General features: G+C 41.7%; 1 long non-coding RNA gene across 1 annotated transcript; it reads right to left on the bottom strand.

Moving 5' to 3' along the window:
* Positions 1–11,814: 11,814 nt before the first annotated feature.
* Positions 11,815–14,761, bottom strand: LOC129737001 (uncharacterized). Its single transcript, XR_008734296.1, has 3 exons — positions 14,601–14,761; positions 13,969–14,058; positions 11,815–12,301 (listed from the first exon to the last, which is right to left on the bottom strand). It is a non-coding gene; the product is annotated as an uncharacterized LOC129737001 (long non-coding RNA).
* Positions 14,762–15,314: the final 553 nt, after the last annotated feature.

The raw sequence follows: 15,314 nt of genomic DNA, 5'->3' as shown, positions 1-15,314 counted from the left end.
ACAAGGTTTTCAGAGGGGTAATTATCTGCATCCACAGCTATTTTGGGGTATACTTCATCACTGCATGCTTTCTCACTTATTGCAATTTTGCATTCAGTGGCATAAACAAATATGAGGATGTGGGTCACTACAATTTTTTGCAAAAAGCAAAAACATGATAAGCACAGTCTTGAGTTGCTCTGTTTAAAAATGTTGAACACTTTTATCAATTTCAATTATAGTGGCCAATTTCCTTTCAGCTCCATTCTCTGAGGGAATAAGGTTTACACACTCATGCTCTGGGCATGTGCATAAGCACATTAAACTTTTGAAACAGTTGGCTAATTTTAACTGTATTTGGCAGAGGCATGATTCTCAAAGTTATTAAGGTCCTAAAAGTTTTCAGAGGAAAGAGAAAGGCTGCAGCGTGCAGCGATACCTTAATGCAGAATCCACGTGGGATCTCAACTTGAAGGCACAAACACATAAAGTAAAACCAGTTTCCCAAAGTTCATGAAATTACTTGCTTGAATGCTGCAGCAAGGTATAATGAAGAAAAAAAAATAAAAAAATCACATTTAAACTACCAAAATTGGAAGCCTCCTTTTTAACTAAGTAGCCATTAAGATTATAAAGCCCTCTATATAGCAATTGATCCCTGGAACTCCAACAGGGGTTACTTGGAGGATGGCATCACAGCACTATCATCTTACCTGGAAAGCTTTGAAAATTATCTTGTAAATGCCTAATCCATGAAAGAATGAAAGAAAGTGAAATGAATGAACCAAAACCTCCCAGTGAAATCCCTTTCAAGTTCCTGAATGATGCAGGCTCTTACTGCACGTAATAAAGAAGAATTAAATAAAGCTAAATAAAGGGATGTTCAGTGGGAAGAGCAACTGAAGGGGTGGTCCAGGGGCAGAGCAGTCCCACGTGCACCACTGTGAACATGTGTGCAGTGACAGAGGCAAAGACCAAACAGTACAGATAAATTGTGGCTGTAAACTTTTAGTCAGCTGGAGAAAGAGAGCCTCAGCAGTGTTGCTCTAGGAGAAACTGCCGTCACCGCAGAAATAGAGAAGCAGCACTGGAAGCTCATGGTCCTAGGAAAATGGCATTTTGAAATCACAGCCTCTGAGAACCTGTCTTCTAGGAACAGGGAAACAAAAAACGGCTGATGGAAAAAACAAGAACAGCATTTTATTTTCTAAGCTATGGGCAGGAAATCTGCTGTAAAAGATTGTTATGCATGAATTTGATCCTAGTGTCATTAAGTCCAAAGGCTGAAGAGCCAATAGATGATTTCAGAGACTATTCCGATGGCCTCCTATCTAAGGGAGGAAAAAGAAAAACCGTGTAAGGCATTTCCATGAGAAGTTCCGGAGAGGCATTATCAAAAAAGACTTTCCAGTTAAATAACAACATCCATCTTCAGTAATTCTTATTTACTGGGCAGGTTAATAAGACAGAGAGCTAAGTAATTGTTTTTAAGAAACGTTCTTTTAGAAAAGAAGGTCCAATGCAGCTGTCAGTCTTTCCAGGTCAGAAATCTACTTTCCTAAACATAAAGAGTCAATGAATGGGTCTCTACACAGTGTTGTAAAATACCTTGGCCAGCTGGAGTGCTTACTACGTAGTCTATAGTCTCAAACAAGTCTGTTCTCTTTAAATTGTATTTACATGGATTTTCTTTCTGGTTTTCTATTTGTCACACTGTGTTAAATAAATCTGGCTTTATTCAAGATAATTTGGATTTATTGATTATTACTGGGGACAATTACTCTGAGTGATGTCCCAGGGGAAGAAAATGAACCTCTGGCAAGGGGCACAGCAGCTAAGGTACTGTCACACGCGGTTAAAGGCACAGAAGCTCTCTCACACAGAAATAATAAGGATATTCTGGCTGTGCTCACTGCACAGACCATCTAACTGGGGATTAAAATATACATGAGGTACTCAGCAACTCATAAAGGAGTTTTCATTTCTGTATCATTACATTAGCCACCATATGGAGTCACCCCTGTATCACTCCTGCTGTGTGTTCACATCCACCACTGAGACTCAACACCCCGGGTGCTAAATGCCAAAATTTGAAGCAGCTTTAGAATTTCTAGCTAAATACACATGTAGGCCTGTAGATATCAAATAGGATGGAAAAATACCAATTCTTAAGCCCTTTTAAGTCTCTGTATAACATACTGCCTCTCATTGCCCTTCGTATAGAAAAAATCAAATAGGGCTAAAGAGAACACTCTAATATTGTTTGAACTTACACTTCTTTAAAAGGCAATGATAAAAATCCCTTTGACACAGAAAGAGAAAGAGTAACCTTGTCACAAAAACAAATAACAAAGCGACATAGATCCAGTCCCCTAGAGTCACAGTTTTTCAAGATTTTAAAAGCTCAGTCAGTGGCTGTTTGTTTCTATTTACATTATAATTCTTACAGTTATAGATGTGGTTCGTACCAGACACGTCATTTCTGCACTTGTGTTTGCCTCAGATTTGTCCAGCCAATGCCCCTGAGAGCAGAGAGGGGTACATGGGTATCCCAGCCATGTGCCTGGGTGGGATCAAGGCAACATCCCAGTGATGCTACCCGGACTCCCAGGGAAAGCGATGTGCCATCACCTCAGCAAGAGGATTCCCAGGCACAAACTGGATAGTGCTGATTTAGTGTCACTACACACTTCTGAATTGTATGCATTTTCAGTGGGAGAAAAATGTAGGGGGAGAGAAAAAGGATTCTGAGGGAGGCAGTGTCCCCTTTCCAAAGCCTGGTGGATAGAAATAGATGCTGCTATTCAGAAAATTGAGATGGGAATAACAGGAGATTTCTATTCATCCTTGATCAGCCCATTATAAAAGTCTCACCTGCCTAAGTCTTGCAAACAAATAGCAGGGAACTAAAAAAACATCAGATAAACCCCCTGCATGTGCTGACATGTCTCGGCACTGGCATGGCTGCATGGAGAGGTGAGAGAGTAAATGGGGGGGTGAGGTGTAGACAGGGATTATTTCAGCATTTTTTTCTCACTCTAGGGTTGAATATTTGTGCATGTTCCTGCTCACTTGCCTCTAGCAGAGTCGGTGGACAAGGAGAGAGATCATGAAGATTTACAGCTGTTTGAAGGGGAAAAGAAAATCAGGGCAAAGGCAGAGAAGCCCTCGCTGTTCACACACTCCTGGGGACTATTTTCCCCCCCTTTGTTTTGATCCTTTACTTAAGAGTTCATCAACATTTAAATACACAGAGAGCCCTTTCTCATAGGACAACAGTGGCCAAGGGGAAAAAGAGAGGGGAAAAAAAGCACTTTTATTTTAAATGCTATCTCCAAGTAGTGTAAGAGATTTACACTGGATCTCTAGCTGGATAGTTGAAAGTGCTTCATTCAGTCTGTGCTCACAACCATGCAGGCTTCAGCACAGCTTTAACATGCCCTTGCCTCTCAGGGCAAGGGCACACACAGGAATTCAGAGGCCTAGAAATGCAAATACAAAATTAGGTAGACCTTAGTATTTGTTAAGTCTCTCTCATGAATTTTGGTAGCCACTAAGATCACACACAACCTGCTCATCTTAGAACCCCAGGAAGGCTCATTGTTCTCTGATGAAGCAGCAGAGCTTTATGAAGCACGCACTTACCTAATTTTATTTACTTTGTTACATACTCCTAACCGTCCATTTATCTTAGTTACATTCACTGCGGTAGCATCAAAATGCTTCATAGTCTTTAAAGTATTTATCCTGAATCTTCCTTATCATTAACATATTCCTTTTGTGATGCAGATGAAGTATTTTTCTGCCTTTGCATAAGATGAGGGACTTGGAGCCATGATTTGAATATCCATACAGTGTGGCCAGCCTGTATAGGTAAGTGGTCCAGGTTCACGTCCACCGATGCGAATACATTGCTTCCACTTCATTTACACCTAGCTGTAAATCTCCACTGGGCAATGTAGATTGACAAAGCAGATGTACTCCAGAAGACTACTACATCTAATTTCAACTGAAAGTAAAATTACTTGTAACCAGCCATTTTCTATGTAACACCACAGAAAATGAGGACTTTAAATAATAGGTAGGTCTCTTTGAATTTCTCCACATAAGTAAGTGACGTAAGAAGCCTGTAACAAAGCTGAAAATTGAACAGACTATAAACCCTGCCTCACACCCTACAGCTGGTTAATTTTTTTTTGTGTTTTCCTGCAGTAAAATAAATGAAGTAGACAGGTATAACCACCTATTTCAAGAGGGATGTTTTCCTTCTGTGTTGTTTCTTCCCAGTTTTATCTTTGGAAACAAAAATGGACATTATCATCCTCCGTTCAGCATTCAGGAGGAGGTGTTTAACTTGCCTGGAAAAAGAGCAAATTGAAGATGAGAATGACGGGGGGGGGCGGGGGGGGAAGTGCATCACAAACACAGGCAGAGATTGTGTTTTGGAAAGATTGTAATAGTTCTACTGTGTTTCAAACAGAAGCCCAGCAGACAGAGAGATCCTGCAGAGATTGCAAAAGATGTTGGAAGCACTCTTACATTGCAAAACCCAGGACAAGGAGGAGACACACGCATGGCACAGTAAGCTCTGCCCTCGAACCGCAAAACCTCTTTTAAGCAATAAGCCAGAACAGTAAACTTTCAGCATTTCTACTTTGTGCTTCCCCCAGGCAAGGGAAACAATCTTCATTATGCTGAAAAGTAAATAGAGGCAATCTCAAGGAGACCTTTTAAAGAAGCAGCAAAAAAATCTGTTGTGTACAGCCCAAGGCTGGGATGCTGCACTTTTGGGACCAGGGAGAAGGCTCAGTTCAGGAGGAGGGAAAGCAGCAATGCCTTCATCTGAGCTGGGCTCTCCTGATTCTGGGATGCAGGGAAAGTGATTTCTCCTTCATAAAATGAGTCTGAAGTATAACGCGGTGCACCATCAACTGTGCCTAAGTGGAAAGCAGGTAAAGTACAGGAAAACCACGGACCTGTTAGAGCAGGTCCAGAGGAGGCCATGAAGATGATCAGAGGGATGGAGCACTGCTCCTAGGAGGAAAGGCTGAGAGAGGTGGGGTTATTCAGCCTGGAGAAGAGTAGGCTCCGAGGAGACCTTATTTTGGCCTTTCAACACTTAAAGGGGGCTTATAAGAAAGATGGAGACAGATTTTTTAGTAGGGCCTGTAGCAATAGGACAAGGGGTGATGGCTTTAAACTAAAGGAGAGTAGATTCAACTAGATAGAAGGAATAATTTTTTTATGATGAGAGGGGTGAAACACTGGCACAGGTTGCCCAGAGAGATGCCCCATTCCTGGGAACTTTCAAGGTCAGGTTGGACAGGGCTCTGAGCAACCTGGTCTAGCTGAAGATGTCCCTGCTCATTGCAGGGGCTTGGACTAGATGGCCTTTAAAGGTCCCTTCCAACCCAAACTATATGATGATTCTAAAAATGTTTTTGTCAACAAGCCCAGGAGCTTGTGATGCCCATTTCCTCCCCTTTGACACAGGTCCTTCTGCCCTCAAAATGGTCTTTGAGCTACATTTCGCCTTTGGCTTCCCTGTACTTGCTCGCGGGACACACAATTCCCTGCAGCTGATTACACTCCCCAGGGCAACACATGGGTCATTCCTTTTCTCTGTTACCAGTCAGGAATAGTGGTATTGGCACAACCCGCTGAGCCAAGGGGCTTGGGAGGGAAGCAAAGGCTCCTCCAGGGACACACCTGGGCATGTGCCATCCAACAGCCCTACACGATGACCAGCCACAGCCCTGAAGTAGGTTTCTGTGCCAGTTATCCACATACCAGCCCCAAAAACTGGGCCACAGGTTTTTTCTGCCTCAGTCTGAAGGGAGAGAAAGGGATTTCAGTCTGGATTGCAGCTGGGTGTTGGGAGCGTTACACTCTGTTCTTGGCGGTGGAACTTCCTTGGGGATGGGAGAGAGAGTTATTGATTTATTTATTTATTACTACTTCACAGCTGGCCTACCTCTTCTACCATCACGTGAGGTCAAAACATGGCCACGTTGCCAGCGGTGACAAGCTGAGCTGAACCTCCAAGAAATCTTTGAGATTCATACTCAGTTCCCAGAGTTCTGCCTCTTACTAAGCACTATTTTCTATGAATCGTTCAAGCAGGATTTTGTAAGTTTACTGAATATATGTTATGAAAGCTCTAAATATTTGGAAAGTTGCGAAACCATACATATTTAAGAAGCGTTAGCAGCGTGCCTTGAGCTAGCTGACATTGCCATACTTCTGTGCTGTTTTGGCACCCAGAAATCTGAAATTTGTCCACCTTCCACTGTATTTCCCACCTTCTCCTGGACTATATGTGGAAACATTAACAGAATACCATGTGTCAGAAGGAGACCCAGCAGTCTCATAATTCTAATAAAGAGCCTAATGAAGAACAAAGGGATGCTGCAAATGCACCCTACAGAAATGCCATCCAGGAGATATTAAAACTCTGCAGTACAGCCTGTCTGGCATACCTTCCCTTCAGCTCCTGCTGTCCGTTAGCAGTGACACAGCTGGCCACCGCTGCCTCTGTCACAGCAGCTCAGGGTGTCCTCACCCTCCCACTTTTCGCACGACAGCACAGACACAAAGAGACATTCGCACCAGAGACCAGCCTTCCGATGCTCCTGCCCGTGCGGATCCAGAAGAGATCGGAGCCTCATCCCTGGTATTTTATTTCAAGTGTCTTTTCTGTAACTCCTTCCTCTGTAGGTTAATGAAGACTTAAGTACTCTGTCTCAGCAGCACTGATGTAAAACGGCTGCTTATTGCCTGTTCCATCTCACTGACTTTTATTGTGATACTTAAACCAAAATGGTGAACTATTACACTTCATAGCCTGCAAATAAAAGCAGAATGTTAAAAAGCAGAGGCTATAACCTCTGATCCAGTCAAAATTGCTCTAAACATCTAAGGCTCATAATCTTGAGACAACTTTACTGGGCTCCAAAGAGGCAAGGAATGGCACGGATTATCATCCACTGCATATGAGAGACTTTAATTGTAATGCTACAATTTTTATTCTACACATGCTCAAAGATAACAGAAGAAATCCTAAGCCAGCATGTGAAACAGCTCAGCTCCATTACCTTCAGCAGAGCTACTCCAGTTTACATCAGTGGGAATTTAGCCCACTAGCTGGAAGACTTGAATAATCTGCAGCAGGTAGGAGATATTGGTTCTCCTTTCCTTTGGACCACATAAAGGAGCCACTGAGGTGATGGCAGCCAATTTTCCCCGTTTCCAAAGACCCACCTGTTCTGCAAATCATTACAACTACAAACACTGCATTTCCAATTCTGCACTTCACCGGAGCCACTTGGGCAGTGCAATATCCATTTTTAGAGCCAGGAGGTCCTGGGGGTCAGGTCCACAGTGGCCTGGGCACAGAAATTAAATAGGAGAAGGAAGAGAGTTGGCTCCCAGTTGCAGTTTCAGCTTCCTGATCTCGGGGAAAGCCAGAAGCCAGTTGAAACTGGCTCAGCTTAAAGGAGAGAAGGGACTGCTTTTTGCTGTAACCTCACTCTTTACACACATGCAAGTATGTTCTGTTAATTTTGAAATAATATTGTTTTTAAGGACCTACCTTAGATATATCCGAGTTAGCCAAGATGGATTTAAGTGCCATATTCCAACACGCTTCCCACCCAGGCAGTGGAAAAGCACTATTGAACCAAACACAGCCTGGCTGGAGACCTTCAGTAATGCAAGCTTCCCAAGTGGTTCAACATTTCTTACGTAGAAAACCGACGGGTTGACACTACTCAGAACTTCTGGTTTTACACTGAGTGGAAAGTCAAAGTGGTTAAGTTGCAAGGATGAAATAGTCTGAGGGATTTCTGATTTGGCCCAAAGCAGGGAAAATTGGTACTCTCACAAGAGGAACTGTTCATGTGGAACCTATACACATTTCAGAGCTCGTCTTCCTGCTTCTGGTTTCCTCACCGGTAAATCTCAGCAGGTTGCTGGAAACTAATACCTTTGGGGAAACTGGAAAAGAGGAAAAGCTCCTATGAAGATCTGAAAAATTAGGCATGGCAGCCATTCAAGAAGTCCCTGTTTCATTGAAAAATGTCCGTTCAAGTCAAGAAGTTTTCTGGTTAGAGCATAGTCCCAAGGACCTCTGCTAGACCCTGGCCAGGACCCTGAAATAACATCTGAGAAGATTGCCTCCCATTGAGAACACCTTTGTAGGTAACCCTGGCTTAATGGGACACTGGGAATTTAACCAGCACTAAGCAAAATAATAGAGATAAGATTTTTTAAGTGACTCACTGTTTGGAGAGTCTTTTGGGGTACACAAGTCAAGACACTTAAATCTGTTAAGGAACCTAGGAGGGACCAGACTTCAAAGAAGAAGTAGATTTAAAGATAACTGATTTACAGATCAGGTTCTTTGAAAGCTGCCTCAAGGTAGGGAATAAAAATAATGTCAAACAAAATAAGTACTACCAAGGCAACCCACAGTCTATATTTGCTATTGAAAAATCTTGTTTAAGATCAGTAGAATTCAAAGCAATTCACTCCTGCACACGGTAGAGCCGAGGAAATTCTTGCTAGAGGAAGCTGAAGGTGAAAAAGGCTTGAAAGTGTTCTAAAAGGGGTTGGAAAACCTCCTGGACAAAACCCCACCCCTTGGAGTTTCTTAGAAATATATATTCACCAATGAAAAAAAAAAAAGAAAAGAGAATAAGAATTAAAAAAAAAATAAAATAACAGCAACAACAAAATATTTTATGGTGGGTAAAGATAACATTTATAGCTCAAGAAGTGCCTGGGCCACCAGACCCTGGGAAAGTGCTATGGGGGAAGTGTCTCCATCTGTCTGATCCGTCCTTCTGTGCTCCCCTGGACTCCCCCATCCATCCACTTAAAAGAAGTGGACATCTGGCTAAGCAGACCATGGTCCGAATCAGTACAGATGTTTTCCTGTCCTTATATTCTTATGTCTGAATACCTTTATGGAGGTAATGATCTATGGAGCTCCTGGTAGCTGTGAAGATGACACTGGTCTGTACCTAGTACTTTTTGTCTAGACTTTACAATGACCATGACCACTGTTTTTTTCTATTTTAGAAAGAAGGAACTCAGTCCAGCAGTTTGGCCCCTCCAACAAAAAAAAAAAAAAAAAAAAAAAGGTTGGGGGTGGGAAAGGCTTTGGAAATACCTGAAAATAAATGTGATTAAGGGAATAGCAGTTTGCTATAACATAGTGGTAGCATAAAAGTTCCTGCGCTTTACCTCCGTGAGACAGCAAAGCCGAGAGAGATCTCTCTAATGTAACATAGCTCTATAGCTCCTCTTCCCAGGAACTGATCACCCCCAGATATTCACAGGATCCCCAGGGGACACTGAAGCACTGTAGCACTGTTATATCCTTTTTACAGAACCAGGGAAGTGAAGCACAAGTAAAAGAAGTGATTTACCCAAGGTCCCACAGGAAGCCTGCGGTGCACTGTGGCGTTAAAACTGAGACTCCTCATTCTTGGACAAACAGCAGTGTCCTGAGGCCAGCCAGGGACACTCTCGGGAGCAGAGTCCAGGTCAGCCCTGGCTGAATTTCCCCCTCCTCCTGAATTGCCTTGCTTCCCCCTCCTCGGAGGCATCCCCCTGCTGCGCCGAGCGCTGTGTGTAGGGTGACCTGCCGCCTCTACAGCCACGGCTCAAAGCCAAGGGAATTCAGTTCCCCCTCTTGAAATCCACTCTCTCTCTCATGGTAATGAGCACTTTAATCTATCAGGAAAATGTAGAGCTTCTTGGCGCCGCTTTTTATTTCTGATCTGTGTTTTCTCTCTCTCTCTTTTAGGTTAATTTATCTGATTACATGCAATGCACTGCAGCCGTGCTAAGGTACCAGTCGAGTTTCCACTTGGAGGCTTGGAGGAAAGATTACCATTAAAACGTGACTTCCATCCACTCAGCTGAAATTACTATTGATTGCCAAAGAAAAATATTTGTGCTGTGAAGCTGGGAGCTATGATGTTGAACCATATTAACATAATGTTAGCATAGCTACGGGTGTTTAGTGGCACGCAATCAGATTTGAAATGAACGTTGATTATAGATTGAGATTAATGTTCACATATTCATAGGAACACAATGAAAAGAGCAATTTCCTTTCTACTACAGATCAATGGTTTCCCCATTCAATTATACAGCTGTAATAATTGCATTATGCGGAAATATTTCTTAATGGCTTATTTCATTCTTTCTGTTTGCCTCTGTGTGTGTGTGTGTGTGTGTGTGTGTAAGAGCTTGTGTACTTGCACGCACACATGCATGTGTGAAATCTTTTGTCAGCAGTACTTGCCAAAGCCTGCATCCAATGCAAAATACTTTAATTGCTAGTGCAAATGTGTAATCTTTGGCTAAGCTAATAATCTCTTGGCATTTTCCCACTATTCTCTTTATTCCCCAACATTGCCCTCAGATTCCTTGGCTTGTTTAAGGTTTTAACAGCTGGATCCTGCTGCTCGGCAGATACGCCCGTTTTTGGTCTGTGTGCAGCTCTGAATCCCCAGCGTTGGCCTCAATGGCACCACCACACCAGAGACACCCCGCTGGGCTCATGCCAGTGTGTCCCACTGGTTTAGTGCTCATAGAAGCTGGACTTTTAGTTAAAAGCTTTGTGGTCTGGCACAGCTGAAACTCCTTGCTCTCTTAGTGCTGTCCCTCCACTCATAGCAGTTAGTGTAACTAAGCACAGGACTAATTAAGCAAAATAACTTCCTATGGGGTCCCAACCTTGTTCTTTCCACTCAGGGATTTGAACTCAAATTAAACATGAGGCCTTGAATACTGCAGGCACATCTGCAGAAACAGGACACAACCGCTAGACATCCTATTTTATCTTATAACCAAGGCAAGGTAGGACACCTTCTGAAGGGAAATGTGGCAGCAAATGGAGACTAACTGCGAAAGCACCTGAGGGATCAGGGTAGAAGAATCTTCTCTTCCTATTCCAGTGCAATGTTGCTTGAGGGAGCTCTTTTTATTTTCTGCAGAAGTAAAAGTTCCCACTTATCCTCTTTTTTGCTCAAAAACATATTAGCTCAGATGTATTATCCTTCTATGAAAGGACCACCTTTAGTTTCCTAGTTTGGTGGGTCAGAAGCCCACAGGAGAAGAATGTGTCTTAGAAGAGAACAGACGTATGTTCCTGTGGGAGTTCATATGGTGTGTGTGAAAGAAAGAATTTTACACAGAGAAATGCCAAGTCCTTCAGAGAGAAGCAGGCTGTAATAAAAAAAAATAAGTTTCAGGAGCTGATGGAACAGCTTACAGTACATTACTTGCATCTGCTTTAGGGGATCTCCTGTTATTGAACTTTTGGGCTTCAAATGACTTGAAAACGTCTCTGCAGAGATATGTTGTTCGATAGCAGCATTGCCCACAATGCATGTGCAGAAGCACATACTCCAAGCTGCCTCCCAATGGAAGCCTGCAACTTTTCCAAGCTCTGTATCAGACACATCTTACAGACCATATTGCTAGAAATGATAAAAACTAGTATTAGAATAAAAGAAGTTTTCATAAGGCACAAAGAGTAATGCATTTCAGAGGTTGTTCAGCTTCAAAGCTGAGGGTAAGGGTATTCTGTTTGTACACCATTTCTGCTGACTGTGCTCTCTGTGCTAGCAAGAGTTACAAGAAACCGTCACAGTCATCATGTGAGATCTGCACCATATATTTTAACTGGCTTGACTTCCCCAGCAGTGTTCAGTTTTTCTCTATGGAAAAAAAAAGCTTCTAGCAACACAACACAAAGCTATTCCTCAGCATGGTGTGGCTTGTTGCATTTGTCCGTCTTACAGTGCAAAATCTTTGAGGTAAAGAATTAATTTTTGCATGTTTTTTTTGTTTTTGCATCCAGAAAAAAAGATGTCCACATTTTGGTATATTCTAGCATTCCACATTGTAGGAGAAAAACACAAACTGTGCACAACATGTAAGCAGGATGTAAAGTTAGATGTCAAACTAGTTTTAGCTGTTTTAGAAGAACCCCCCACTACCACCTTTTGATATGTGGAAGGAATTATTACACAGGGTTTACAAGAATTGCAGAGTCACTATTCCCCTTGTGATGCTGAGTCATCAGATGGTAACAAATGAGCAAGAATGAGGCAACATGACCCACTCATTCAGCATTTGAACTGCCTCCCATTTTCCCCTTTCCTTAAAGTTTCACATCTCCCTTCACTTGTCTCAGTTTGTCAGAAGTCACATGGAAGGACAGGCACAGTTTCACCTCGTGTGCATTCTTGGTTACCAACAGTGGAGTTGCACAAAGAGCGGTGTTGAAGTTGAAGGGTCTTGCCTGGAGGAGAAATAGATGGAAGTAATAGTTGCTTTTGTTAAACTGAGTATCTGGGCTTTTGGGAAGTGGGATAAGAGGAGTTAAATGAATGGAGAATGTGGAAGAAATGGAACTGTTTTGATAAATCCCAGTGAACAGAAAGCAGCATTCAAAGGCTATAATGTTTAAGATTTTGAAAACGTAGCAATTTTGAATGCATGTATTTCTGAGACCTTCTGGGGAATGTTGCTTTTAGAAAAGACATTTTAGTTTTCCAACTTTTTGTTTAACTGTATACTAAATTGTTAAGTCCATTTTGAAGGTCCTGATTATTTTTCTGTGCTTCAGTCACTCCCAACAAGATGGTCCAGTCTCACCTAGTTGAAACTTACTTGAAAAACAGCAAATACTTGTGCTTACATAGATGCTAAATCGGGCCCTCGGGCACACCGAAGTAACTGCTGGTGGATGTTCTGCTCATGGAATCACTCTGGGTTCACAACAACAAGGAACTGGAGTGTGACACAGTACGGCTCCTGCCTGACCCACCTGGCCTCAGCTCTAGTGGATGCAGATTTGCAACAAGGATCTTCAGAACTACAAGCTTGAAAGTCCCATTGCCAACTCCTGCAATTTGCCATGACCATTCAAGGCAGATATTCTTCAGTGTTCTTTAGAAAGGAAATTATTATGTAAATTATTAGATCACCAAGGCAGCAAATGCTCAGAAGAGGCTAACGTCTTCACTAATAAATTGCTGAAGAGAGCCACAATATATACATTTAAGAGAGGAGAGAAAGCAAGCAAGCAATCAACAATCTTCCTGTCGCAGACTTCCCTCAGAAGCTGAGGGAAATATGAATTTCACCAAACTTTGAATTAGCTTCCTCTGGAGAAGAGATGTGTCTTTGGCATGGATCTCTTTAGAAACCCAGGGAGGGATTCATGTCACCTGGCTCCAGACAACTCCAGTGCGGACAACTGTGTATGATCCAGTCACCCCGATTCATTTATGGTTGAGTCAATGGAGGGAAGCAGGGGTTTCTAGATCATGATTAATGACCATTTTTTGCCAAGCAATCAAGATGTGATGAATTGTGCTTTGAAACTGTTGACTATTCTCCATAATCCGTAGGAGAAGGTACACGACCAGCTCCTATGGAGGTGTTCAGACATTTGCAGTTTAGGTATCGACAGTCAAAGTTTGGAAAAAGTGAATCTCACACCTTTTTCCTAAATAACAGGAAAAATACAAGAATCTGAGCATTTGTATGAGCAAAGGTCATAGGTTTTTTAGTGGTAAAAAAGCTTTTCTTTAATAAAAAAAATCTGACTTTTAAAAATTATAATATTTAGTAGCTAATTATAATCTCTTCCTTCTCTTCAGCAAAAAATAAGGGAGCAGAATCTGCTAGAGGCTTGTTCAACCACAGGTTAATCTTAAATCACATCCTATTAGATGGGAAACATAAAGAAATGTTTTGTTCACCCGGTTATTTTCTACAGATTTTCCGAGTGGCCTATAATTTGGCCTAACACTTTACCTTGGAAATGTGGAAGCATATGGCACGACCTTCAACTCCTAATAGCCTTCAAGAAGCTGAAGTTGGATTATTTGGGGTCATGGGTAACAACTGAGAAGCCATAGGTCAAATTCAAAACCATATTACATCTCTAGAAAAAATTACCTTTCCAATAACTTCTGGCATGACCTCTAGCGTTGATTAATCTGTGAGGGGCTTTTGTCGTCCGTTCACACATTCACGTATTCAAAATCTCTGGATTAAATATAAAGAAAAGTTCTTTTACCTTGATTGTTATGGTAGAATGTTTTGGGCTTTTTTCTTTCTTTCCTTAAGGACAATTCTTGTTTTAGAAACACTACTTATATTAAATACTTTGCCACTGAAGCTGATTTTAATCATATGCATGAATTCCACCAGCGCTGCTCTACAGAATACAATGGAAATATCACGAGATCAAATAAGTAGATTTTCCCCTTTTGGGGACAGATACACTTTTAAAAGAGGCATTGATATCCAATAGCCGTCTTAATTTATGACATGCTTAATTTTGTGCATGATTACTATAGCTGCCTTTGTAAAGGAGTGAAAATCCATGTTTTAATATTCTGTACTCAAAGGCTTTGCTGTTACAGTATTGCTTGTGCGGGTGCACAAGTCTTCATGACTGATAGGAGTGGCAGACACCCTGGCCATCAACACAGTGAAAATTAATATTTGAGTATCAGTGAGGCAAGCATAAGGGACAAAAAAAGGTCTGGAGAAGCAACAGAACCCAATTTTGTTTATCGACTTACCCCAAAGCAAATTTCTCTGCAATCTAGAACTGCCTTCCCTGGGATAACATCCTCAAACGAACAGAGATGAAGCTTCTTTCTGCCTACTGGTTCAGTCCTGTCAGGAATAAATGTGACTTGATTGTTCTGTACATCACCATGAGGAGAGCTTGGCCGATGCCAACTGCATTTATATCTACAAAAGAAATAAACAGGAAAGTGGCAAAATGAAAGTGGAAGAAGCTTGAACAAAAAGACTTACAGAAAAAAACCTCGTTATGTTGCCTATCACTGCTACATAGGCAAATATAGTTCAGTATGTCTCTAAAACACCCATATGCTTTCAGATCAATAAATATGTGATATCATTGGTCAGATATTTATATTGTAATAACAATTCAAAGAAAGACTAAAAATTCTACCAGTTGTCATAAGAAATGTTACCTGTCAGAAAATAACACGATGACAGGTTGCTTGTTTTATAACTGTGCTTCTCCCAGTTTATACTGGGAAGTTGATGGAAGAATTATAATTCCCAGGCATGTTAGGCATTTATTTAGGAGACCACTGAGCCAGGCTTGTGAATCAGTGTCTTGTGAAAGCTGAGTTATTGTCATTAAAAGTGTAAACACAGCACACTTGAGGAAGTGAATCTCTATTTGCATCAAAGACAAAGCAAGTTTTGTTCAAGAGGGAGAAATATCTAATTGTTTAAATCATTTGGGGTTTTTTTAG

This window comes from Falco cherrug, chromosome 10 (genome assembly GCF_023634085.1).
Source record: "Falco cherrug isolate bFalChe1 chromosome 10, bFalChe1.pri, whole genome shotgun sequence".
Taxonomy (NCBI): Eukaryota; Metazoa; Chordata; class Aves; order Falconiformes; family Falconidae; genus Falco; species Falco cherrug.
Note: the sequence above shows the minus strand (reverse complement) of the source record. Positions and strands in the feature narration are given on the sequence as shown.